At 39.8% G+C, this 27661-nt stretch overlaps 1 protein-coding gene across 3 annotated transcripts in view; it reads right to left on the bottom strand.

The window, feature by feature from the left end:
- The window catches only part of TAOK3 (TAO kinase 3), a 195599-nt gene extending 169155 nt beyond the window's left edge, over positions 1 to 26444 (bottom strand). Inside the window, exon 1 of one of the 3 annotated variants that reach the window (XM_055405631.2) lies at positions 26307 to 26444. The gene's annotated coding sequence lies outside the window, so the exon portion shown is untranslated. Of the gene's footprint in view, positions 1 to 14492; positions 15523 to 26202 lie in introns of those variants that run through there. The other 2 variants (XM_055405630.2, XM_055405632.2) reach the window with 2 other exon arrangements.
- Positions 26445 to 27661: the final 1217 nt, after the last annotated feature.

Below are 27661 nucleotides of genomic sequence, written 5' to 3'. Positions count from 1 at the left end.
CATAGGCCTGGATTACTGTAATATTGAATGGTTTGCCTTGGAAACGAACAGAAATCATTCTGTCGTTTTTAAGATTGCATCCAAGTACTGCATTTCGGACTCTTTTGTTGACCATGATGGCTACTCCATTTCTTCTTAGGGATTCCTGCCCACAGTAATTCCTGCCCACAGATATAATGGTCATCTGAGTTAAATTCACCCATTCCAGTCCATTTTAATTCACTGATTCCTAGAATGTCTACGTTCACTCTTGCCATCTCCTGTTTGACCACTTCCAATTTGCCTTGATTCATGGACCTAACATTCCAGGTTCCTATGCAATACTGCTCTTTACAGCACCAGACCTCGCTTCCATCATCGGTCACATCCACAACTGGGTATTGGTTTTGCTTTTGCTCCATCCCTTTATTTCTTCTAGAGTTACTTCTCCACTGATCTCCAGTAGCATACTGGGCACCTACCGACCTGGGGAATTCCTCATTCAGTATCTTATCATTTTGCCCTTTGATATTGTTCATGGGGTTCTCAAGGCAAGTATACTGAAGTGGTTTGCCATTCCCTTCTCCAGTGGCATAGTCAATAAAGCAGAAATAGATGTTTTTCTGGAACTCGCTTGCTTTTTCGATGATCCAGTAGATATTGGCAATTTGATCTCTGGTTCCTCTGCCTTTTCTAAAACCAGCTTGAACATCACTTAAATTTTGTAAGCTTAGTCTACTCAAACACCTATTTATTAAATACAATATTAAAAACCAAGGACTTTCCTAGTGGTCCAGTGGCTAAGACTCCACACTCCCAATGCAAGGGCATGGGTTTGATCCCTGGTCAGCAAGCTAGATCCTACATGCTGCAACTAAGACCATAGCAGCCAAATAAATTAATTATTAGTTTTTTTTTTAAAAAGCAACCAGGCCTACTGAATCATATCTACTTTTTGGACGGAGCTTCTAAATTGTATTCAGATTTACTATCGTGATATAAATTTGAAGTAAAATTTTAAGATGAGAATGAAGACACCCGGGGTGGATTCATGTCAATGTACAGCATATGGCAAAACCAATACAATATTGTAAAGTAAAAAAACAAAAATAAAAAAAAATAAAAGGGCCAGACCATGAAAAAAATTTAAAAATAATAGAAAGAGAATAATTAAATTGAGGAGGCTGAAATATAACCTTTACAATAATGGACAAGATATAATCATTAATCAAAGGACTATAGTAATTGGTTCTTTTGAATAAATCCAGATTCTCTCCCCTCTTAATGATGCTCCTAAAGGACCCATAACCAAGAGGTTTAAATGTAAAACTTGAACGAAACATCCAGAATAGGTGGGAATATGAAAGGAAGGAAGGCTGGTGACAGTCTAAGGGAAGAAGGGGAGCTAGAGTTCCTCTGGAACAGATGACGGCCAAGGAAAGAGCCATGTGTTTAGGGAGATAAGTATGTATTCCTTGAAGCCCTTGTTGGCTGGTAGAACTGTCAGAACACTACTAGCTCATGTTTCTGGATGGAGAAAATGGGAAACATTATTAAACAACAGTAGGCTTGACTGAGACATGTAGTATGATAATGCTATTCACTTTTCCTATCTGAAAAAAAAAGTAAATCATATTTTGAAAAGTAATTTCTTATCTGCTGTAGAATTTCCTATGATTGGAAAAAAACCTAGAGTTGTACTGGAGATAGAATAACTGAGGAACTATCCAGAACAATTTGAAGAATAAAAACTAAAAAGAAATAACCCACCGTGAATAGCCAACTAATAAGGATGGTTTGTATAATCATAAGGGATTTGATTGAGGTCATATCTGAATGGTCTAGTGGTTTTCCCTACTTTCTTCAATTTAAGTCTGAACTTCACAATAACGAGTTCATGATCTGAGCCACAGTCAGCTCCTGGTCTTGTTTTTGCTAACTGTATACAGCTTCTCCATCTTTGGCTGCAAAGAATATAATCAATCTGATTTCGGTGTTGACCATCTGGTGATGTCCATGTGTAGAGTCTTCTCTTGTGTTGTTGGAAGAGGGTGTTTGCTATGACCAGTGAATTCTCTTGACAAAACTCTATTAGCCTTTGCCCTGCTTCATTCCGTGCTCCAAGGCCAAATTTGCCAGTTACTCCAGGTGTTTCTTGACTTCCTACTTTTGCATTCCAGTCCCCGATAATGAAAAGGACATCTTTTTTGGGTGTTAGTTCTAAAAGGTCTTGTAGGTCTTCATAGAACCGATTAACTTCGTCTTCTTCAGCATTACTGGTTGCGGCATAGGCCTGGATTACTGTAATATTGAATGGTTTTTCCCGTGGTCATGTATGGATGTGAGAGTTGGACTGTGAAGAAGGCTGATCGCCAAAGAATCGATGCTTTTGAACTGTGGTGTTGGAGAAGACTCTTGAGGGTCCCTTATACTGCAAGGAGATCCAACCAGTCCATTCTAAAGGAGATCAATCCTGGATGTTCATTGGAGGGACTGATGCTAAAGCTGAAACTGCAATACTTTGGCCACCTCATGCGACGAGTTGACTCACTGGAAAAGACTCTGATGCTGGGAAAGGTTGGGGGCGGGAGGAGAAGGGGACGACGGAGAATGAGATGGCTGGATGGCATCACCGACTCTGTGGACATGAGTTTGAGTGTACTCCGGGAGTTGGTGATGGACAGGGAGGCCTGGCGTTCTGTGATTCATGGGGTCGCGGAGAGTCGGACACGACTGAGCGACTGAACTGAACTGAACTGAAGGATGGTTTGAAAATGAGGTAGAAGAACTATATTTAGACACAGAAAGATGAGTATTTGTTAATATGGTATAGAGATACACTGTTAAAGCCTTTGGTTTTTTTAAAGCAGTCTTAATACATACAGTATAATCCTCCAAATTACTCTTTAAATAACTGAAAAAAGTCTGAGAGGTTATATGTAAAAATTATTTGGGTATAGAAGACAACGTATTTTCTTCTAATTACTCATCTGTGTTTTCTATTTATTAAAATAAAAAGCACATATAACTTAGTTGTTAAAATTTATATAAGAAAAGCTATACTGAGTCAAAGACTTCCCATCATTTTGTGTGGAAAAGAAGAAAAAGTTGAGAATACAGGAGATCCCAGTTTCCATTTCCACACATTTACCAACAAGTCTTCTTGCTGGGAACTCTGAAATTCAGGAGTAATAAGGAACTGATTTTATAACATTATAGGGAATTTATAATTTCAGAGTGATATAAATTCATCATTATTATTTAACTAAATTCACTAAATTTAAATAATAATGATTTCTAAATCATTTATTAAATATTCAAGAAAATATTTATATTTAACTAAATATTAATAAATAATTATGCAGATTAAAATGTTTCCACAGTACCTGCTACACTACAGAATGGAAGTAACAAATTTCTAGTCTATGGAACATACAATAATACTGGTTTTAGGTATCTTTCAGAGAAAATAAAACATTTATATAGAAAGAATTCAAACCAAGGATTATGATCTAACCTTTAAACAAAATACCTTATTTGGGTTCCAACTATTGCGAGTGCTTAAAATATGCAGTTTGAATAATTATCAGAAAAATGGACTCCACAGGCCTAACTGGTAGTCTATATATTTTATTACATCATGTAACTGCTTCGGGAACAAAAATCTATTTAAAATCGCAGGCAAAGGCATGCTCAATACACAGGCAAAGGTATGCTCAAAAAACATTTATATAGGATAGAAATTCAGAATCTAATCTTTCTATATAATAATTCAAGGTATTTTCTAATTTTTAACTACTACTAATAAGCACTGCTTTCCCTTGTAGCTCAGTTGGTAAAGAATCTGCCTGCAGTGCAGGAAACCCGGGTTCGATCCCTGGGTTGGGAAGATCCCCTGGAGAAGGAAATGGCAACCCACTCCAGTATCCTTGCCTGGAAAATCTCATGGACAGAGGAGCCTGGTGGGCTGCAGTCCATGGGGTCGCAAAGAGTCGGGCACGAGTGAGCGACTAACACCAACACTAACTAATGTACATTTGCTTCCTCAGTTTTTCTGCATTTCAACTTAAAATTCCTCTGCACTCTTCAGGCTTCCTTTTTCAGGTTAAACTATCTCTTCCCATCACCACCCAAGAAACGGGCTCATAATTTTGTAGCCTACTACCTTCTCATTTCATTAATTCACTTTTCTCTATTTTCTTAAATCTTTCATTGCTTCTCATATACTCTTTTTGGCCTACAATATGCTCAAGGTATCATTTATTGAGGGGAGAGGAGGGAACTTGCCCTGACAGGAAGACGCCCTGGGGCTAACAAACTCACCAGCTCTTAATCTCCTCATCTCCAAACCCAACAGGATCCTTCTCAGGTGGATCCTTCCATGACATCCACGCAGCGTCTCCCTACAAGGCTCTCGTTTCTTGGTCCATATGGCACTCTGCTCTAGTGGTTTCTTTCCATCCATCTCAGCTGACTTGTCCTCCTCTTACCTCCTAACACAGCATCTGTACTGGGCCTCTTCTCTCCTCTCTATACTTTCTCTTATTTATCTGATATGCTTTCAGCTCTCTCCCCCAAGCAGTGGATGCCCTCAATCAATCTCTTTACAGACTGATTTTCTTTTTTCCCTGGAGGCTGTCCTAATTCTAGAACCTCATTCCCAGTCCAAGTTCTCATTCCCAATCTCTTTCTTCTGTAGGCATTCTAGGAACTCTTGGTGAGATAGTCTTTCAAAGGCTCTGATTGTATCAGTCTCTAATCAAACACTGTAAACGGCTCTCCAACATCTAGTATTTAAAATTCAAACCTCTTGGTACGTGATTCGAAGGCCTTTGATCTGAGGGACAGAATACTATCCCTAAGTATTCTGTACTTTATTCACAATGTCTGAACTGGGCTAAAAAAATACATTGATTATATCCCACCACACCTGCTGAAAAAGTTACTAAGTATTTAAACTCAGCTCAAATTCTATCTCCAAATTACCCCATCTCCCTGGTACAGAAATGATCTCTTTACTCTTCATGTGCAGAAGACAACTTTTTATAGACAACTCATTCTGTCTTGCTTTGAAAGGACATGGGCATTTCTTAATTTCATTAATTGAATATGACCAGCAGTAGGAATCTTATTTACTCATTTGTCCTCCACAGTGTCTTGAATGTAGTAGGCAGTGCAGATTATATTCATTTAGAATGAGAGACTACTCCAGGATCTGAGCTAAAGTTGGCCTCTGCCTTATTTCTGAAGAAAAGACCTGGGAAACAAATAGCTAAATAAACAATGGTATGTGTGTGTGTGTTTGTGTCTTGTGGGGCTGGTATTTAATAAAGGACTTTAAATGCTTTAATTTGAATTATTTTACAAAAATAAGCAACTCTACTCCTAGGCCTATACCCAAGAGAATTGAAAACATAAATTTACACAAAAATTTGTACATGAATGTTCATAGCAGCATTATTCATAAAGCCAAAAAGTGTAAACAAATTAAATGTCCATCAACTGAAGAATGAATAAACAAAATGTGGAATGCCCATACAATGGAATAGAATTAAGCCATAAAAAGGAATAAGTACTGATATATGCAACATGGATGACCTCTGAAAACATTATGCTGGAGAAGCCAGACACAAAAGGCCATATATATGATTCCATTTATATGAAATATCTAGAACTGATAAACCCACAGAGACAGAAGGTAAGTTAGTGGTTGCCAGGGGATGGAGGTAATGGAGAGTAACTGCTGACAGGTACAGGGTTTCTTTTTGGGGTGATGAAAATGTTCTGGAATTTAGACAGTGGTGATGGTTGCACAATATTGTGAATATACTAAATCCCTGAATTGTACACTTTAAAATGATGAATTTTATGTGAATTTTAGCTTTACTAAAAAAAAGAAAAAATAGTTGTGAGTTTGGTCTCCTGAATAACTTGATTTGGATTTGTGGTATAATTGAAAAGAAGTCTGACCTTTGAGTCAGCAAATCTAGGTTTAAGTTATTTCTGCCACTAATCAGCTGTGTGATCTTAAGGACATTACTTAACATCTCTAAGCCTCAACAGCCTCATCTATAAAGTGAGAATAATTAATGCCTCACAAAGCTGTGAGACTCATGAAATAATGTAAACTATAAAGCCTTTCATATAAACTGAAAAACCTTATTGTCATTTTGTATACTTAAAATGTAAAATCATAAGCTGTATTGAATAGTCCATAACTTCAACTTTTATCACTGGCACATTATCTAACTGGTTTTTATTGTCAAATATGAATGGCATCCTGGACTTGTAGCAGTTATCCTGTGGGCACTAGTAGTACAGTATGTTACAAACTTATTTAATTCTAATCTTCACGGTGAAAGGTAACATAGAATGATGGTTATGACCAGAGGCACAGAACTGAGTTTTAGTTCAGGTTCTTCCACTGACCTTGAGCAAAGACCTAACTTCTCTGACCATCAGTGTACTATAAAGTATGTGTCTGTGTGAATGTGTGTGTGTGTGTGTGAGAGAGAGAGTCCTACTTAGTAAAGGATTTATAGGATTCATTGAGATATTTGACATATAAGGCACATATTGCAGTATCTGATACCTAGCAAGCAATCAATCATCAGTAGTTGTTATTATTTCCATTTTGTGGAGTAATAGGTTTAAATAACTGGTCTAAGTTAACAAGTCTGAAGCACAACCAGGAATAAAAAATAGATATTTTGCTCACACTACTTAAGGTAATCAGGATAGGGGATGATTCAGTATGTTTCCTATGTATTAAATAGCATCAGATGGAGTGTTCTAGTACTGCATTAGCCAAATAGCTTAACTTTTTGCTCATCAGTTAAAGAAAAGAGATAATCCTATTCAGCACTAGCCCAAGGTCTGACACAATAGGTACTCAGTAAATATTTACTGAATAAACAAATGAATAAAGAGTGTTATTATTGGCTGTATTTACAACCAAGCATCAACACAAAATGCAACGCATTGACATTTCCAAATACCTGTACTTTTACATATATAAAACATTTTGTATTTTGAAAGTTCTCATTTGTATTTTGAAAGTTCTCATTTCAGTGTCCTATCTGTTCTTTGGCATTAATAATACAAAGGAAGGCACATATTTTTTTTTTTAAAGTAGGAATGTAAACTGATGTAGCCACTGTGGAAAACAGCGTAGAGATTCCTCAAAAATTTAAAGACAGTGACTTCCCTGTCCCAGCTGCTGGGACTCCAGGCTCCCAGTGCAGAGCGCCTGGGTTCAATCCTTGGTCAGGGAACTAGATGTCACATGCCACTACTAAGAATCCTGTATGCCACAACTAAAGATTCTACATGCCACAACTAAGAGCTCGAATGCTGAAACGAAGATCCCACCGTGCTGCAACTAAGACCCGGAGGAGCCAAATAAATAAATAAATTTTAAAAAGTTAAAGACAGAATTACCAAATAATCCAGCCATTCTACTTCTGGGTTTATATCCAAAGGAAAGTATAAAATACAATTTTATTCATCCATAAAAAGAAATAAATCTTGCCCCTTGTAACAACATGGATGGACCTTGAGGACCCTATGGTAAGTGAAATAAGTCAGACAGAGAAAAATAAATACTATATGATCTCACTTATGCATGGAATCTAAAATAATAATAATAATAATAATTCACGCATACAAGGAACAGATTCGTGGTTTCCAGAGGTGGGGGTAATGCGTGAAGGTGGTCAAAAGGTAAAAACTTACAATTAAAAGATACATAAGTTCTGGAGATGTCATGTGCAGCATGGTGATTACAGTTAACAATACTGTACTGTATACCTGAAAGTTGCTAAAAGAGTAAATCTTAAAATCTCTCTCCCAATGGAAAAAAATTGTAACTGTAAAGTGATAGTGTGTGTGTGTGCATGCTATAATGAGAACTCTTTAGGATTTACTCTCTTAGAAACTATCATGTACAACATATAGCAATGTCGATTATATTTATCATGTTACTTTACATCCCTTGAGTGATGTTACCTAAATTTACAATGGTAGTCACTTCACAGTATATACATATATCATTACAGTGTATACTTTAGACTAATACACTGCTATATGTCAATTATGTCTCAAAAAAATTGGAAAAATATAAAGGGGAAAACAAAAAGTTTTCATTTGGGGGCTCCTAAATGCTCTCTGGCATCAATACAAAAGAAGGCATTTACTATTTCAAACAACAGGAGACTGAGAATGAAAGCAAGATATTCAATAAGTATTCTCATGTTTCAGATTCTGAATATATAGTTTGTCTTCCCTAATAGAATTCTGATAGTTTCCTAAGAGCAGGAATCATATGCAGTTAATTTCAGTATACCTTTACAGAGCCTAACCTTACACACAGCAGGCACTTAATTACAATACATTTAAACAGCTGGGTAAGAATATTTCTTGGCTATATAAATTGTATTGATCATATTTAACCTATTCTGCAAAACACTGAAGATTAATATCAGAACTAAAACTCTCCATGTGTGGCTGGCTATATCATTTTAAGAAAGAAAATAAAATCATACAGATTCACACACACACATACATAGTTTCTCATAAAGAAATGTAAACGTGTCAAACTATAACCAGTTTATAATAAACTTTCTTCATGTGCCTTGCATATTTCTATAAATGAAGTGACAGATCTGCCCAAGCTGGAAAAATATTCAGGTCCCCTCAATATCACTAGGATTGCTGACTTGACTTTAGACTGGTATGATGAAACAGATGTACTGTTGTTTTATTTTCCTTCAAGTCATAGTTAGGTACCTCAGCATTATGCTAGGAACGGTGAAAGATTTAATTGTAAGATATTGTCCTTGTACTCAAAATAGTGACATCATTAGTGAAGATAAGACAATGGACAATGTAAAATGCTATGCACATTTTCATTCACTGGATTGCTAATTTAAACATCACCTGGGAAAGACAAGTATCATATGGTTTCACTTATATGTGGAACCTAAAAAAGAAAAGAATGATACTAATGAACTTATACACAAAACAGAAATAGATCCACAGACACAGAAAACAAATGTACTGTTACCAAAGGGGAAAGGGAGGGATAGATTAGAAGTTTGGGATTAAAATATACACACTACTACATATAATATAAATTACCAACAAGGACCTACTGTATGGCACAGGGAACTATACTCAATATTTTATAATAATCTATGAGGGGAAAAAATATAAAGAAACAGATATATATGTTTGTATGATGGAATCAATTTGCTATACACCTGAAACCAATACAACACTGTAAATCACCTATGCTTCAATTTTAAAAAATCACCTGGGAGTTTGCAGCAAAACAGTAAGAATCGAATAGGAAAAGTTTCAAACAGGAAGTAAATTTTACACAGGGTCCTGAAGAAAAGGTAAAATCTGATGAGGCAGAGAGAAGGGAGGAGGGCTTTTTGAGCGAAATGAATAGTAACAGGCTCAACACTTGAATCAGCACAACGTTCAAGAGACAGGCTGATTCAACGGCAGAAAGAACAGCCCAAGGAACATAGGAAATGAAGTTGGATGAGTAGTATGGGACAGATTAGACAGGGCGTCAAAAGTCAGGCAGAAGAGGTTAGACTTAATGTGGTGGATAACAGGGAACCAATGAAGCTTTCCAGTAAGGGGAGAGCTGTGCTGAAAGCAGTAGCATTTAAAGAAGGTTAATCAAGATGAGCTGGAAGAAAGAGGAGAGCAAAGGAAGGCAATTGTGTAATCCAGGAATGAAGTGATAAGGGTATGAGTGGGATGGGTGCACACAGAGTGCTTCTCAATGGCGATGTGCTGGACCTTGAGACTATAAAATCGGTAGGGAACCAGAAAAACAAGGACAAGGCTAACCAAGGGACTGGCTATAAGGTAAAGGAGTCAGACCACAGATTAAAACCTGGACATCTCAAACACTAGAAATACTTCCACAAGGCCTAAAGGTTTGTCAAGTACGCTCTCTGTAAGTAGTTCCATTGTTTTGTTTAGGAAATTAGGGAAGGTGCTCCCTAATTTCACAACTGTTTTGCTAACACAGCCCCATGAAAATATGTTTAGGTAAATCTTCATTTGTTTTCGATGTATTTTCAATGCAAAGTTAATTAACCTGTCACAGGATATAAGCTCCCAGAGAATAACATGGTGAAAAGAGAAAAAACATTCTTCTTTACATTCAAGTGTATCTTTTTTACAGTCTGGTTCTAGTCCCCCTCTGCCTAAAACAAAAACCAAAAAAACTAACACATCCTTTGAAAACCCAACCTGTTTTTTTTTTTCCCAGCTGATCTAAAATCTCAAAACATAGTCCTGACTTTAATCTGGTAGTGAGCCAGTCCAAAAATAACCAACAAACTCTCGTGAGAAAATGAATTAAGAAATCAACACTGCACCATGTTGCTTTCCTGAGTTGTACTATCAAATTAGGAAAAAATTCTCAGAAGTGAAAAACAAGGAGAAAAATGTTACTAAAGCCAAATTTAGCAGGTTCATTTTTTTTTTTAAACTAAATATTTAAGTCTACAGTCAACTCTTCCCTGCTTCCACTCTCCTTAGAAAGAGTAGTAAATACAGAAATGGCATAAAGAAGATTTACAGATTTCATTCACATGCTCCACAGTTTTTTCGGGTTCTTCTATTACTGCAACACTGACCCTGCTATCTGTACACAGTTGCACGCACTGTTTCATACCTCCTATCAAGATCATTTTCTGGTAGAGCTGTGAATAAGACTCGAAACATTCCCAAACAGCAAAAATAACCCTATCTGCTATCATTCACTGAACTCTTCCTTTACAGTTCAGTTCAGTCGCTCAGTCGTCCGACTCTTTGCGACCCCATGAATCACAGCACGCCAGGCCTCCCTGTCCATCACCAACTCCCGGAGTTCACTCAAACTCATGTCCATCGAGTCGATGATGCCATCCAGCCATCTCCTTCTTTGTCGTCCCCTTCTCCTCCCACCCCCAATCCTTCCCAGCATTAGATTCTTTTCCAGTGAGTCAACTCGTCGCATGAGGTGGCTAAAGTATTGGAGTTTCAATAATACACAACCTCGTTTAAACCTCATAGCAATCTTGCAAGGTAGGTACTAAGATTATGCCCATTTCACCAGTGAAGAAACTGAGGCTTTGGGAGTTCAGGGAATTATACAAGGTCACAAACCTAGTGACCTAGTAAGTGGCAGACGTGTTCATCTGACATGCTCTTGTGAATCGTTAAAATACACTGCCAATCCTACATATATGTGAGTGAAACCAAAAGTGAGAGATAAGGAAGGGTGGCGTGCTGTTCACAGAGTCAGAGTTTGGGAGGAGCAATGGAGAGATTTCCGGACTCATCTCTAACCTTTCCTTACACTATTCCTGGAGGAGAGTGAGACACTGCTATGAAATGGGAGTGCACTGTCTCCTCTTGTAGGAGGACACATATTACACGACATTCATGGTATTGACAGGATCTCAACATCTTAATTTTATTCACATTAAAAACAATGTTACTTAGATAGGCCAGGTCAAGACGAATTAGGCTGATTAGAAGTGAAGTGAAGTCGCTCAGTCATGTCCGACTCTTTGCGACCCCATGGACTGTAGCCTACCAGGCTTCTCTGTCCATGGGACTCTCCAGGCAAGAATACTGGAGTGGGTTACCATTTCCCTCTCCAGGGGATCTTCCCGGCCCAGGGATCGAACCCGGGTCTCCCGCATTGGAGGCAGCCGCTTTAACCTCTGAGGATTGGAGACATCAAAATGCTTTAAAAAATATTTTCTTAATAGAATTCCAGTGACCTGAGAAACCTATGTAACTCCTACCAATCACCCTGAAATAGAACTAGCTTTTTAAAGCTATTCATCAGTACAATATATATATATTCATAAGAAAACATTTTTAAAAATAACTCTCCTCCTTACGCATCTGGGCAGAGATGTCATATTTCCTCCACAAAGCTTCCTTTTATGTTGCAACACTAAGAATCTCAATTTCAGGCTGAACTAGAACAACTGAGAACTGCAAACTCCTTCACAGGAGATGATTATTTTTAATAGTTTTTATATAAATTGTCTAAATACAATTTTATATAAATTGTCTAAAACTTTACATTTTAACTCTGCAATACTCTTCACTAGAGGGTAAAGCAGTTAAAGTTTCAAGTTGTTTCCCCTCACCCCTCTCTTTTTTTTCTGCTAACACATGGTCGTTCACAAAAGAGTCAGTGTGATCTCTGCCGACTGAAGATAACAGATATGACTGTGGTAAACTCAAGAAGATTAAGCACATGTCAAGTAACTCAGAAGTTTAAAACTTGTCACCTGTGTGTGAAACCAGCAAACAGTTATAACTGGTTAAATAAACATGTACAAATTAGTAGGATGCAATTAGTAACTACCACTTTTCCCTTCAATGAGTGGTGTCTGGGCAGGCAGCCATAGAATCTGCAATAATTGGTCACTACTGTGAAGCCCCAGCAACTTCCTCTGCCCCACCCCCATCCAACCTCCGACTGGAATACTTTTGGACTGCTAAAAGAATGCTCAGACAATCACAAAAGTCCAGTGAACACTGAAATTTACCTAATTTGCTCTTTTAGGTTTTTAACATTCATAAATATTAAGAAAAAAATGCAATATGATCGTATTTCAAAAATTATTTGAAGGTTTTGATTTCCTTTTTATATGTTAGAAAGAATAGTGTCCCCAAATCAGTAATATCCATTGAAATGCTTCTTGAATGAAAATGTATCCTATGCTTCTGACTCATTGGAAAAGACCCTGATGCTGGGAAAGACTACAGGCAAAACAGAAGAGGGCAGCAGAAGATGAGATGGTTGGATGGTATCACTGACTCAATGGACATGGATTTGAGCAAACTCTGGGAGACAGTGAAGGACAAGGAAGACTGGCATGCCTTCAGTCGACAGGGTCACAAAGAGTTGGAAATAACTTAGTGACAGAACAACAACAACAATCCTATGTACCATCATAAGACTTTACAGACAAAGACTTTACATAAAATACCAGGAGTTTAGAAGTCAGAGTTATACACATTTCATTTAAACCATGTTCCAAGAGACTAGTAAATTTGGGAAAAACTGTTAAGGTAGCTTTCCTGGTTTATAAAATATTATGAATGACATACAAAGTATGAGATATTAAAAAATTATCCACTTGCCTACTTCATCTAATTTCACCTCATGGACTGGAATAGTCCCAGAAATTATTACCTCATGTCTAAGATATTTTATTTTTATACTTTAATAAGTAAACTACCCTTACTACTAAAGAAAAAAAATTACAAAACAAAGTAAATGTGATCAAATCTTCTGACTTTTCTGTCTCTAAATGTGATATTACATTAAAAAAAAACTGCTCTGCTTTCTCTCCTTTTATCCCTTTCTGTGAAAGAAGAAAAATGGGAAGTGGCTTGTTATTTTTTAAGATCTCCAGGATAAACAAGTGTGCCATTTTAAGTAGCCTAATTTTGAACTGTTGTCTTATAGTAATATCATTCATTACCAAAAACTGCATCCATTTAATAAAAATGGCCTTCAGTATATTTAAAATTTGTGTTTAAAAAACTCTTCTAACAAGATTTTGATGTTTTATTTGCAGCTTACTATTTACCTTACTTATCCAGGAGAAAGGAAGAAACAAAACACTTTGAAAATAATCCCCACTAATAGTTATTTGTAGAATATCACACTACAAATTAAAATAAATAGAGCATATGAATCCAGTGAATTTTTAGGTTGATTACTCTCAGCTGGACTTTTGAGTTAAGGCCATAAATATTCACATGAAACTCAACAGGGTTTATTAGCTAAGTTTAGACACAAACTATATAATAAAACATAACATTTAAAACAAAACACCAAGCTTACTCTAAGTACATCTTCTCAAATGCATGTCCTACATGCCCCATTCGACATACTAAAGACTTTAAAAATTCTTTACTCAGCTACAGCAATCAGTAAGATTGCCCCAGAGATGGCTTTCTTTACAAGGCTGCCTCTTAGTCACTTAGGAAAGATAAAACTAAATTCCACTTAAGTTGTAAGAACAAGACCATGCTATCAGCACCTTCATCCCGAGAAAGGAAGTTATTATAGACACAGTTTTATAAATGAGGCTTTAAGAGAGTACTTCCTGGTCAGACAGTTAACGTCAACAGTATTTTATATAGCTTTACATTTCGACATTTTAGAAAGAACTTTCTGAAAACTTTTCCTGATTCTTTTCCTCCTGTCCCCACAACAGAGGAAATCCAGCTCAAGCTAAACGAACCTTAAGGTAAAATCTACGAAATCCTACCAATGCCTACCGTTATGGTATCATGTAAATATCAGAACTGGTTGTTATTGTTGATAATATCAGCTTAAGTTTTAGTTATTGTACATTTCCGCACCCTCTGTCTAATCCCCTCTGTGTGCTGGAGTGAGGTTTCAGGGTACACAATATTAGAAGGAAAAGAACCGTTAGAAGGAAAAGAAAGGAAAGACAACTCACCAATTCCTTGATAATCAAGACGATGCCAATCAGCACTCACAGTTAAATTTTCAAATTTAAAGTTGGTTCTCTTTTAAACTTACATACACACACACACATATACAAACAAGCAAAAAAACCCAACTCCACAAAACCTTGTACAATCCGAATAAGGAACTGCAGATAAAAGCGGCGTGACCTGGGCGCTGCTCATGACTATCGGTATTGCAAGCTCAAGTATTTCCTGTTACGACGCCCATTGGTTCCCACAGGTGCAAGTGCCTATGGGTGTTGCCGATCTACCCTTCCTTTGGTAAGTGAACCGCTAAAGGAGATTTCAGGTTGGCACAATCAATGCTGGGAACTACTGGGGCAGAACTACCCTGGGCTAATACCAAGAGCCTCCTAAACTAGATTGATTGTGAATTGATGATTACCTAATTCAAACCAGCTGGAGAAAATTTATTTTAGTAGACGTTCACGATTTTTCTAAGACGCTTTGTTATTAAAGAATATTTGTGACTTTACTCAACAAATATGTCTTAATTGCTTTCTCTGTGCAAAGCTCTATTTAGGCACTAGGAATATAGTAGTGAACAAAACAAAATCCCTGTGGTCATTCATACACTGTCTGGTAGACTTTTGACTATTTCATATATAATGAGAAAACTTCCCTAAGGGCAGAGACAAAAGAAATTTGTATGGAAATTTGGAGAGTCAATTGTAGTGCTTATTATACAAAGCTAAAAAGCACTGTAATTAAGGCCATGCCACCTTAAACCTTAAAGAACCTTTCCAGAACCTAGTACAGAAAAACAAGATTCTTTATGTTTTCAGTGTTTCAAAAAGGCCAGGTTGGAGGCAATGGCATATGTTCCAGCGGGGAAAAGGAAAAACTTCTCACCATGAGTCACCAGTGACTAAGTTCTTTTAATTTAGGCTTAAAACACATTTCAAACCCAATTACTTGTACATGCAGAAAACTGATAACCCCAAATTAAGATCAGGAGCTTGATTTGACCAGTTTTCAGGGTTAATATCAGTCGCTAAGAAAAATAAACGAAGTGCTTTTAATGGGATAATGCCCCTGTACTGAATTCTGTTATCATTTTGGTCTTATAAATCTTCACTGCCTAAGGGCCATGTTAGAAGCTTCCATTAGATTTTATTACAAGGAATGTTGTTTTCTTAGATTATAGCCAGACTGGGACACAATCATCTTGGATGTATGATGTCATGGTAGGAATGGCTTTTATTTGTATTCAGTAAAACAAAAATACAATAAATTCAGGGCTGCTCAAAAAAAATGTAAAGCCCAGAGAATAAAATATATGGATAAACTCCACTCTTCCCAGTTATGCTTCACTTCCTTAGGATTTTATTTTTTATGTTTCAAATAACAAAACCTTCTTTTCAGACAACAAATAGGAGAAATTCCCAGAGCCAAATTCATCCATTTAGTGAGTCAATAAATCTTTATTGAGCAACTACTACATGTTTCCCTGGTGCCTCAGTCACTCAAGAATCCTCCTGCAATGCAGGAGACAGGGGTTTGATCCCTGGGTCAGGAAGATGCCCTGAAGAAGGAAATAGCAACTCACTCCAGTATTCGTGTCCAGGAAATCCCATGGACAAAGGAACCTGGCAGGCAGTTCTTGGGGTTATAAGGGTGAGACACAACTTCGTGGCTAAACCACCACCACTACATGCTAGGTAGGCACTGTTTCATGAGTTGGGAGAAAGCAATGAATAAGAAAAATCTCTGCTTTCATGGAGTCTAAATTCTAGTGGAGGGATATAAGACAAGGAAAGACATAAATAAAATATCTGGTGTGTCAGAATGGTGTCCTCTCTCCAGTACAGAGAAGAATGCAATATGAAAGATAAGGATAAAAATAAGAAAATGTAAAAAGCAAGCACTTAAAGAATTTAGAGAAGAGAGTAGCAAGAAGATAATCGGAGAAGGCCTCAGGAAAGATGGCATTAAAATTAGATCTGTGGGAATTCCCACAGCGCTTTGACTTCTGGGGGCCTGGGTTTGATCACTGGTTGGGGAAACTAAGATTCCACAAGCTGAACTCTGAAATATGAGGGAAAAGAAACAGCAGGAACAAAGGCATGAAGGTGGAACCAGTAAGTGCTTGGCTGTAAGCAGGCTGTTCTGGGGCACATGAGATAGATATAGATATATACAGATATAGATATAGATGGATTACGGGACTATAGGGACGCTAAAACAGGTTGATAAATCTGTACTGAATTTAGTAGGCCATGGGGTATTAAAAGTTTTGAACACAGAAGTGACAAAATCAGAGCTGTACTTTAGGGGGAAAAAGAGAGCAATACTGTATACAGGAAGAATAAAAAAGAGGAGACTGGAAACCTGTCACAGTAGACCTTCCTGAGCACATACTTCGGGCTTTCACTAGCTTTTTCTTGAACCTTTAAGAAATATAAAGTAAAATGTGTATTGAGTTGAAAAACCAGATCTAGGTTACAGTGGTCAAGTTTGCCACTGTCGGTATGGCCTTAGGAAGTCACTCACATTGTTGTTGTTGAGTCACCCAGTCGTGTCTGACTCTGTAACCCCATGGACTGCAGCACACTAGGAGTCCCTGTCCCTCACCATCTCCAGGAGTTTGCCCAAGTTCATGTTCATTGCATCGGTGATGCCGTCCAGCTATCTCATCCTCTTCTCCTGCCCTCAATCTTTCCCGGCATCAGGGACTTTTCCAATGAGTCATCTGTTCACATCAGATGACCAAAATACTGGAGCTTCAGCTTTAGCATCAGTCCTTCTAGTGAGTATTTACGGTTGATCTTCCTTAAGATCAACTGGTTTGTTCTCCTTGCAGTCCAAGGGACTTTCAGGAGGAGTCTTTTCTAGTACTACAGTTCGAAGACATCAATTTTTTTGGTGTTCTGCCTTCTTTATGGTCCAGCTCTCACAACAATACATGACCGCTGGGAAGACCATAGCCTTGATTATACAGACCTTTGTTGGCAGAGTAATGGCTCTCCTTTTCAGCACACTGTCTAGGTCTGTCATCGCTTTCCTGCCATGAGGCAATGGTCTTCTGATTTCATGGCTGCAGTCACCATCCGCAGTGATTTTAGAGCCCAAGAAGAGGAAATCTGTCACTACCTCCACCTTTTCCTCTTCTATTTGCCATGCAGTAATGGGGCTGGATGCCAAGATCTTAGTATTTTTAATATTTAGTCTTAAGTCGGCTCTTTCACTCTTCTCCTTCACCTTCATCAAGAGCCTCTTTAGTTCCTCTTCACTTACTGCCATTCGGAGAAGGCAATGGCACCCCACTCCAGTACTCTTGCCTGGAAAATCCAGACACGACTGAGCGACGTTACTTTCACTTTTCACTTTCATGCACTGGAGAAGGAAACGGCAACCCACTCCAGTGTTCTTGCCTGGAGAATCCCACGGATGGGGGAGCCTGGTGGGCTGCCGTCTATGGGGTCGTAAAGAGTCGGACATGACTGAAGTGACTTAGCAGCAGCAGCAGCACTTACTGCCATTAGGGCGGTAACCTCTGCATATCTGAGGTTGTTGACTTGATTCCAGTGTGTCACTCATCTAGCCCGGCAATTCTTGTGATGTGCTCAGCATATAGGTTAAACAAACAGGGTGACAGCAGACAGCCCTGTCATGCTCCTTTCTTGATTTTGAACCAATCAGTTGTCTCATACAAGGTTCTAACTGTTGCTTCTTGACCCGCATACAGGTTTCTCAGGAGACAGGTAAGATGGTCTGGTATTCCCATTTCTCTAAAAGCTTTCCACAGATTGTCATGATCCATATAGTCAAAGGCTTTAGCACAGTCTATGAAACAGAAATAGATGTTTTTCTGAAATTTCCTTGCTTTCTCTGTAATTCATAAAATATTGGCAATTTGATCTCTAGTTCCTCTTCCTTTTCTAAACCCAGCTTGGACATGTGGAATTTCTTTGTTCACATAATGCTGAAGCCTAGCATGCAAGATTTTAAGCATGATCTTACTAGCATGGGAGATGAGTGCAACTGTCCGATGGTTAGCATATTCTTTGGTACTACCCTTCTTGGGGAGTGGGGTGAGAATTGATTTTTTCCAGTCCTGTGGCCACTGCTGGGTCTTCCAGATCTGCTGACATAATGAATGCAAAACCTTGCTGGCATCATCCTTTAAGGATTTGAATCAAACTGATTACATTCTTTGAGGCTGAAGATGGAGAAGCTGTATACAGTCAGCAAAAACAAGACCTGGAGCTGACTGTGGCTCAGATTATCAGTTTCTCAAAGCAAAATTCAGGCTTAAACTAAAGAAAACTGGGAAAAATAATAGGCCAGCCAGGTATGACTTAAATCAAATCCCGTATGACTTCGCAGTAGAGGTAATGAATAGCTTCAAAGGACTAGATCTAGTTAACAGTGTGCCTGAAGAACTAGGGACAGAGGTCCGTAATACTGTACAAAAGGTGGTGAACAAAACCATCCCAAAGAAAAAGAAAAGCAAGAGGGCAAAGTGGTTATCTGAGGAGGTTTTACAAATAGTGGAAGAATGAAGAGAAGCAAAAAGCAAGGGAGAGAGGGAAAGGTACATCCATTTAAATGCAGAGTTCCAAAAAATAGCTAGGAGAGAAAAGAAGGCCTTCTTCAAAGAACAACACTTAACAATAGAACAACAAAAGGGGAAAGACTGGAGAGCTCTTCAGGAAAATTGGAAATATCAAGGGAGCATTCTGACCAAAGATGGATACAATAAAGGATAAAAATGGCAAAGACCTAGTAGACACTGAAGAGATCAAGAAGAGATGTAAAGAAAACACAGAATTGTATAAAAAAGATCTTAATGAAGCGGATTACTACAATGGTGTGGTTAGTCACCAGAGCCAGACATTCTAGAGTGCAAAGTCAAGTGGGCCTTAAGTACTGCTGTTAATAAAGCTAGTGGATGCGATGAAATTCCAGGAAGTCACTCATACTAAGTCTCAATTTCCCTATGTGTGACCTATTAACTATTCTTTTTGGAGCCAGGAGCCACGGGATTCAGCAAGTGATTAGATACTGAGGACAAAGCAAAAATAGCACTAAAAAATGGTTTCAAGTGATTAAAATAATAAGCAGCTATCATCTGTTAAACACCTCCTATGCATTTATCACTGTACTTGGTGCTTTACATAAATTACATCATTTATTCCTTATAAGCTATAAGGGCTTCACTTATGGCTCAGCTGGTGAAGAATCCGCCTGCAATGGTAAGACCTGGGTTCGATCCCTGGGTTGGGAAGAGCCCCTAGAGAAGGGCAAGGCAACCTACTCCAGTATTCTGGCCTGGAGAATTCCATGGACTGAATAGTCCATGGGGTCACAAAAATCGGATACGACTGAGTGACTATCACTTCACTATGCCTTATAAGAATCTTGTGAGGCCCATATTTTTGTTTTACAGATGAGAGAACTGAGAGCTGTAAACACTTAAGTAACTTAACCAGGATAAGCCAACTGGCATAGTGATGAAGCCAAAATAGGTGCCTGGGTCTGAGTCTCAGGCCCTTTCTCCTTTCAATGTATCGTGCTGTTTCCTACATGGCAGATAAATAATGCTAACATTTGTTCTTGGGTTCCAACAGAATCATTCTTTTAACACTCTTTTGATACACTAAAAGTTCTCAGTGAAAATATGAAACGAAATGTGAACATAAATATAGTCTAATAATTTGCCTATCATTAATTCATTCACACTCATTCAACTGACATCTAGTGAGCATCCTTCATACTCTGTGCCTGCTATTAAATCTTGATCTAGAAGAGTTAAAAACTCTATTCATGTGGTTTGGGGAAATATTTGTGTATTTACACAGAAAGCCTTCAAGAAGTAAAGGCTAATGTTCACAATAGAATGAAAAATTGGCCATGAACTCCGATTCTGTTTTGTATGCCTACTGCCAAGACCAATTAGGTTATTAGTTTATTTAAAAAAGCATTCTGTCTTGATTAGTGCCATCTATTGTAATGGGTAAATAAAATGTATTTGAATTGTCATAAGCCTTGATTGCTATGGACAAAAGCCAGTATCATTAGACAGAAAATGAAACATAAAAATAAATACTGTACAGAGTCGTAGTTTGATTTGGAAATAAAAGGTTATCCCCCTGTCCATCAAAAATAGTGTGAGGAAGTAAAACTGAAATCTTCTAATGAGTACTTTGATAAGTGACTAAAATAGTAAGCATAAAAAATATGGGGTTGATTTTGCTATCCATCATTTTTACTGAGGCCAGGGGTTAGGTAAAAGGTTCCCAAACACTAGGCTACAACATAGCAGTTCCAATGTCAGGAGCTAAACTGACATGAGCCACCTGTGAGTAGGTTTTGCTAGGTGTAAAATGTTTATTAAAAGACATGTTCCTTTTCTCACTCTAGGGATGATAAATGTGTATCTGTGAGAAAGGGGATAATGGTTAGGAGTTGATCTGCGTTAAATCATGAAACTGACCCCTATGTCATTCTGATGTAAAACAGAAATAATTTACAAAGACTTTAAATATACTCGTTTCTAACAAATCTCAGGTCAGACAGAAAAAAAAATGCATTAGGTTGATTTATAAAGTATTTAGGTAACTTTAAAAACATGTAGCTGGAATGATAAAATGTATCAGTTTAATTCCTACTATCATAAAATTTCTGAATACTTGTTATTTTTAATTTGTTGCCCATAGCCTGTAAGTGAGTTACATCACATTTTGGTCCATTAATTCAATATATCTAATCCATCATTAGACATAAATAATTTTTTTTTTTACTACAAAGAGTTCGAGTTTGAAAATAGTAACAACTTTTTAATGTATCCTTAAAAATGACAAAGTAACCAATTAAATGAATGTTAAAGCTAAATAATCACAAAATACACTTTCCATGAAGAAATGCAACTGTACAATATCCCATAACTCAAAATTACTAATTCAAAACTACAGTGGGACTCTCTCATTGAAGACTGGAAAGAAGTCTTCTCTTAGAACAGTCACCAAACACTGTTTGATGGAAGCTTTCCCTCTGTCCATCCGCTTTCTTTTTAGGGGGAAGGAAAAAACAGACTGAAGGAAATGATTATAAAGGAAAGATGCTTTTAATGTCTATAAAATAAACTCTAAATAGACCCTAAAGTCAAAGTACCAATAGTTACTTTTCATTCATTCTCTCATATCACTGAAACCAACAAGTATGAACAGTGGCAAGCAAGAGAATTTTTTTCAGGTTGGCTTAAACATTAAGCCAAATTAGATATCAAGCGTAGACTCTGAGATTACAATGATTTGACTGTATATGACTCAAGTGCTAAAGAAAATATAAAATGGGTTATTGTATTCACTGGGCAGTACTTGCATCCTGCTAAACTAAGACTAAGAATTATTTAAGAACTCTAAACCAAAAAGAGCATGTATTCTCTGGTGGTTATAACCATTCATATGGAAGGATGAGGATCCTTCTTAATCTCTGCTTTTGATTATATTTTTTTCAATCAAAAATGAACAGGTAAAATGAGCACAGGTTTCACTAATTTACATATTAATAGCTTCTCAAAGTGTAGTTTTATTTTGTGAAACAAATGAAAATAAACTCCCACAGAATTGTTACCCTCCTAACCAACCTCCCCTACCTCCACCCCATGTCCCCAGGAATAAAAAGTTATTATAGGCCCTTCATGCATCTGGTCCCATCACTTCATGGGAAATAGATGGGGAAACAGTGGAAACAGTGTCAGACTTTATTTTTGGGGGCTCCAAAATCACTGCAGATGCTGACTGTAGCCAGGAAATTAAAAGACACTTACTCCTTAGAAGGAAAGTTATGACCAACCTAGATAGCATATTAAAAAGCAGAGAGATTACTTTGCCAACCAAGGTCCGTCCAGTCAAGGCTATGGTTTTTCCCATGGTCATGTATGGATGTGAGAGTTGGACTTTGAAGAAAGCTGATCGCCAAAGAATTGATGCTTTTGAATTGTGGTGCTGGAGAAGGCTCTTGAGAGTCCCTTGGACTGCAAGGAGATCCAACCAGTCCATTCTAAAGGAGATCAATCCTGGGTGTTCATTGGAAGGACTGATGCTAAAGCTGAAACTCCAATACTTTGGCCACCTCATGCGACAAGTTGACTCACTGGAAAAGACTCTGATGCTGGGAAAGGTTGGGGGTTGGAGGAGACGGGGACGACGGAGAATGAGATGGCTGGATGGCATCACTGACTCGATGGACATGAGTTTGAGTGAACTCCGGGAGTTGGTGATGGACAGGGAGGCCTGGCATGCTGTGATTCATGGGATCGCAAAGAGCTGGACACGACTGAGCCACTGAACTGAACTAAACTGAACTGATAGGCCCTTCCTATCATTAAAAATTCTATAACAAAGGCTCTCTTGTCATCGTCTCTGGGTCAATACCATAGCATGCTGCTGCTGCTGCTAAGTCACTTCAGTCGTGTCCGACTCTATGTGACCCCATAGACGGAAGCCTACCAGGCTCCCCCATCCCTGGGATTCTCCAGGCAAGAACACTGGAGTGGGTTGCCATTTCCCTAATGTGGTTTAAATGACTGCCCTAGTAATCACTCAGGGGAGTATCAGAATATTTTCTTTCTTAGAAGGAAATGAAGTTTCATCTTGAGAGACCACCATTTGTACCAGACAGAAATGAGCTAACAAGGATGATGGAAGAGCTTATCTGCTCAAACATTTCCATTACTTTGCAGGATTATTGTTACTGAGATTCTCAATCCTTCTACAGACTATTTCATACATTACACGCACCACATAATGAATACAAGCCCCTTATAAACCCAGGCTTTTCCAGGTGGCTCTGTGGTAAAGAATCTGCCTGCCAATGCAGAAGATATGGGTTCGATCCCTGGGTCAGGAAAATGCCTTGTAAAAGGAAATGGCAACCCACACCAGCATTCCTGCCTGGAGAATACCATGGACAGAGGACCATGGTCAGCTACAGTCCAAGTGGTTGCAAAGAGAGTCAACTAAGCACTCATGCCCCTTGTAAATAACCCTCTGGAGTTAACTAACCTTTCTTTTACTTATACCTAGAATTCTGGAAAAATAAATTTAATGTAAAAAAGTTACACTTAATACATCTTAAACATAGTCTCTCATATTTTAAATTTGTTCTTGTGTATCTACTATTTGTATTTGTGTATTTGTTCTTCTCATCACCATAACTGCTGTTTCTGAGGACTTCTGGTTGGTGGAATTTTCATAACCACACCAAACTCCACACTCTCTGAAACCACTGTACCTGATACAAAACAGTTCTGTATCAGGTAATATCAAATGAAAATCCTCAAATGATACATTCCCTCTACTTATTATTACCCTAATGGAAGACATCTTCAGTAATTTTTGTCTTGGATTTAAACATGCAGTTCTCTGTAAGCTTTCTACATTATATCTTTGAGAAATAATACAGCATTTCTTTCTTCTTCTTAGTTGCCTATTACTGAAACAGGCAAAGGCTTCCAATAAGACATTATTTTCAACCCAAAATGAAGACAGGCATCTAAATAACTGCAAAATGATAGGGTAAGCGACTGAACTGAACTGAACTGAACTGATAGGGTAATTACACGAGATAAGTGTGAGATAAGTCACTTCAGTCCTGTTGAACTCTTTGGGACTCTTCTGTCCATGGGATTCTCCAGGCAAGAATATTGGAGGGGATCATTCCCCAGTATTTCCCCCAGGCCATCATTTTCTAAGTTTACTTCTATGAAAAAGAAACCTGTCGCAAGATAAGGGGTGAGGAGAAGCAACACACAGGAAAAAAAGAGGTTAAAAAATTCAATGTAAAACCGCTGGGAACGATCATAACAAAGCGTGTGCATTCAAGAGAACACTGGAAAGGTAGTCAGGACAGTATTAACATATCCACCAGTCCATTCTAAAGGAGATCAGTCCTGGGTGTTCACTGGAAGGACTGATGCTAAAGCTGAAGCTCCAATACTTTGACCACCTCATGCGAAGAGTTGACTCACTGGAAAAGACTGATGCTGGGAGGGATTGGGGGCAGGAGGAGAAGGGGACGACAGAGAATGAGATGGCTGGATGGCATCACCGACTCGATGGAGGTGAGTTTGAGTGAACTCCAGGAGTTGGTGATGGACAGGGAGGCCTGGCATGTTGTGATTCATGGGGTTGCAAAGAGTCAGACACGACTGAGCGACTGAACTGAAGTATTCTGAACAACTAGCCTGGTCATTAATTTTCACATCTGTCAAAGTAGGAGGCTGCCCCCTCTTTCCCACCCTCTATGGCTTTCCACTGTTTGTTTTAGCATTTTACTAGACATACACTTGCTTTCCACCAGCGCATAATGTCTGGTTTAAATAGGCTTCTCTCTCTCCTTAGTGTGTCCTGGAATTATGCCTAAAGTTCAGTCCTGGTAGCTTTTAGAACAAGAATTCTAACTGGAAAGTGCTGTTAGTTCAGTGACTCCAATACCTCTTTTCAAAATTTAGTTTGACTTTCCAACTATCTTTCCAACACATCAAAGATAAACAGTCAAACTTAGTATATTCGTTCCTTTAAGTCTGCCTTGTAAACACTGATACTGGTGTGCTGCCGAACCTGAAAGAATTTCTGAGCTCCTCGCTGAGCCCAAGGAAAAAAAGAAGCAGGGTTTATCAAAATTTAAACAGCCTAATGAATCAAAAACCTGCATCTCCAAGAGGGGCCCTTCCCTTTCCACTTGTTTGTGGGAGTTAAAGAAGCCCGTTTCAACTTTTAACGCTTGAGGAAGCTACTGAAGTCAGGAAGCCCCTCACTTTCAAGGCATCCACGCCCAATTCGGAGAAACATATGGGAAGCCAGGCGGCCAGTGAGCAGAGGTCCCTAGCCCCTCGCTCCTGCCCTTTCCCAGATCCCCGCACCTCAGCCGGACCCTCCAGTCCGTGCCTTCTCCCTGAAGATGTTCATTACATAATTCCCGTTCCTCAGAGTCACCCACGGAGTCCTGGGGGCTCCCGCGGTCCCCCGTCTCCCACTGCGTCCTAAGAAAGCTCAGCTGACTGCACCCGAGGAGCGGCGGCCGGCTGTCGCGATTCGCCCAGCGCCGCGACCAGGACCGAGACCCCTTCTCGCCCACGCGGGGCGGGGCCGCACCTCCGCCGCAGCCCCTGGGGACCCTCTCAGACTCATCCTCAGCCCCCCAGGGGTCCCCCGTCACAGCCGCTGTCCCAGCTCCTCTCGGTGTCCCCCAACACACCTGCTGTCCCAAGCCTCTCGGAGTCCCCTCTGCCGCTCAGACCCTCTGTCCTGGTCCATTCCTGGGTCTCCTCCTTTGAGACCGCCTTCCCCAGCCGCTCTCGGGGTCTTCCCTCAGACCCACTGTCCCAGCTCCTTTCAGGGTCTCGCCCCCCTCAGATCCACCGTTCCAACTCCTCTCAGAGTCCCCCTCCCCTCAGATCCCCTATCCCAGCTTCTCAGGGTTCCCTCCTTACACCCGATGTCCTAGCCCCTCTGGGGGCCCCCTCCCGTCACACCCGCTGTCCCAAGCCCTCTCGAGGTTTCCCTCTCAGGCCCGCGGGGCTGGACCCTTTGAGGGGTCTCCTCTCCACAGAGCGGACTGTCAAAACCACTTCCGGAACTCCTCTCCCTCGAGTCCTTGCCGACCCCACTCCGCCCTGGGTCCCCTCGTCTCGACTCACTCTGTCAACTCCTCGCGCCCCCGTGCTCTCACCTCAGACCTGCTGTCACCACCCCGGGCCCCGCGTCGCCGCCGCCGCTTCCTCTCTCACACTTGCTCCCGAGTCGCTCTGCTGCCGCTTGTTCCCCGGTGAATACCTGGGTCCAGTCACTGAATGTCCGGTCCAGCAGCGCAGAGCCTCCGCCCGCGGTCTCCGCGTCGGGTCCCACTCTCGCACGCAGGACCCCAACGCCGCCGTCGCCACCGGGCGCCTCACGGACCCTCCCGCTGCAGCCGCTGCTGCTGTCCGAGGTGCGGCTCCTGCCAGGGATGGCCAATCGCACCCGACTGCGCCGAGCGCTCTCCGCCCCATCGTCCCAGCCTGCCCGCCCCCTGCACCCGGCCACGCCCCTAGTCAGGCTCCGATAGGCTCTCTACTGACCTTCCCTGATCGTTGTGCACAGTCCCGTGGCCGGATATAGGTACTTGATTGGAGGTGCCTGGGAAGCCGAGCGGTCGATGGCTCCCGAGGATTGGCGGAGTTGAATGTGGGCGGGATAGGGAGGGGCGGGGTTTCCTCAGACGCGGAAGACCTTGCAACTTCAGTTACCCACTGGCCCGCTTGGGGTGGGGTCTGACTTGTTTCTGCTGCGTTGCGGGTCAAAGTTCATGGCACTCCTTTCTGAGTTTTCTTGGGAGACTCCCAAAGCCTGAGGCCCCCTGGGACCACCTTGTTAGAGTCTTTGGGGTCCCCATTCCCCCGTTATACCGGGCACAGCTTTCTAAGTAATCCTGCCATAAATTGATAATGGCATTTATTCACTAAGGACTTGTAACTGTTTCCTGAATTTAAACTCTCTAATATCTTTGTCTAGGGAGTCGCCCTTCCTTGCATTGCGTTCTACAGACGTCAGTTTGATGCTGCTGGGGGGAAGAGAGTATATACTACATGCATACTCTGCACAACTGGGCAGTCAACACTGACGGGGCACAGTTTGATAGGTACAAAGAGAAAGCCTAAGAAATAGTTTGTGGGTTATGATAATCATTTTGACAAGTAGGAACAGGAACTGTGTGCTAGGGGAACACTTGCTAGCTTTAGCAAGGCTTCGACATACTCTTTTTCAGGGCAACATGAAATGATTTTAATGATTTTGTGGGAATTAATGGCCAAAGTATAATGAACTTTGACCCAAAAGCAACCCATGATAACCAGAGAGACCCATCTTGACCCAAGCGGCAAGAGGATACTTGCCAGGGGTGAAAGTGCATCCTATTAACTCAGAGTCATTCTTTATATTTTTGTGAAACTGGCTATGTTGATTAAATCAATTAAACCTAAAACTGCTACCTTCATCCCTAAACCCTAAAGTCTACGGACTTGGACAATTCAGCCTTTTGTGAAGACATTGTTTCATTTTAGGAACACTGTTCCTAAGCCTTGTCAGATGTATACAGGACTTTGCTCTTACAAAAGTCTCCATTATTAACTCTTTTTTAACTCCTGCTAACA

This window comes from Moschus berezovskii, chromosome 19, assembly GCF_049115385.1.
Source record: "Moschus berezovskii isolate FMDL1 chromosome 19, NW_MosBer_1.0, whole genome shotgun sequence".
NCBI classification, from domain to species: Eukaryota; Metazoa; Chordata; class Mammalia; order Artiodactyla; family Moschidae; genus Moschus; species Moschus berezovskii.
Note: the sequence above shows the minus strand (reverse complement) of the source record. Positions and strands in the feature narration are given on the sequence as shown.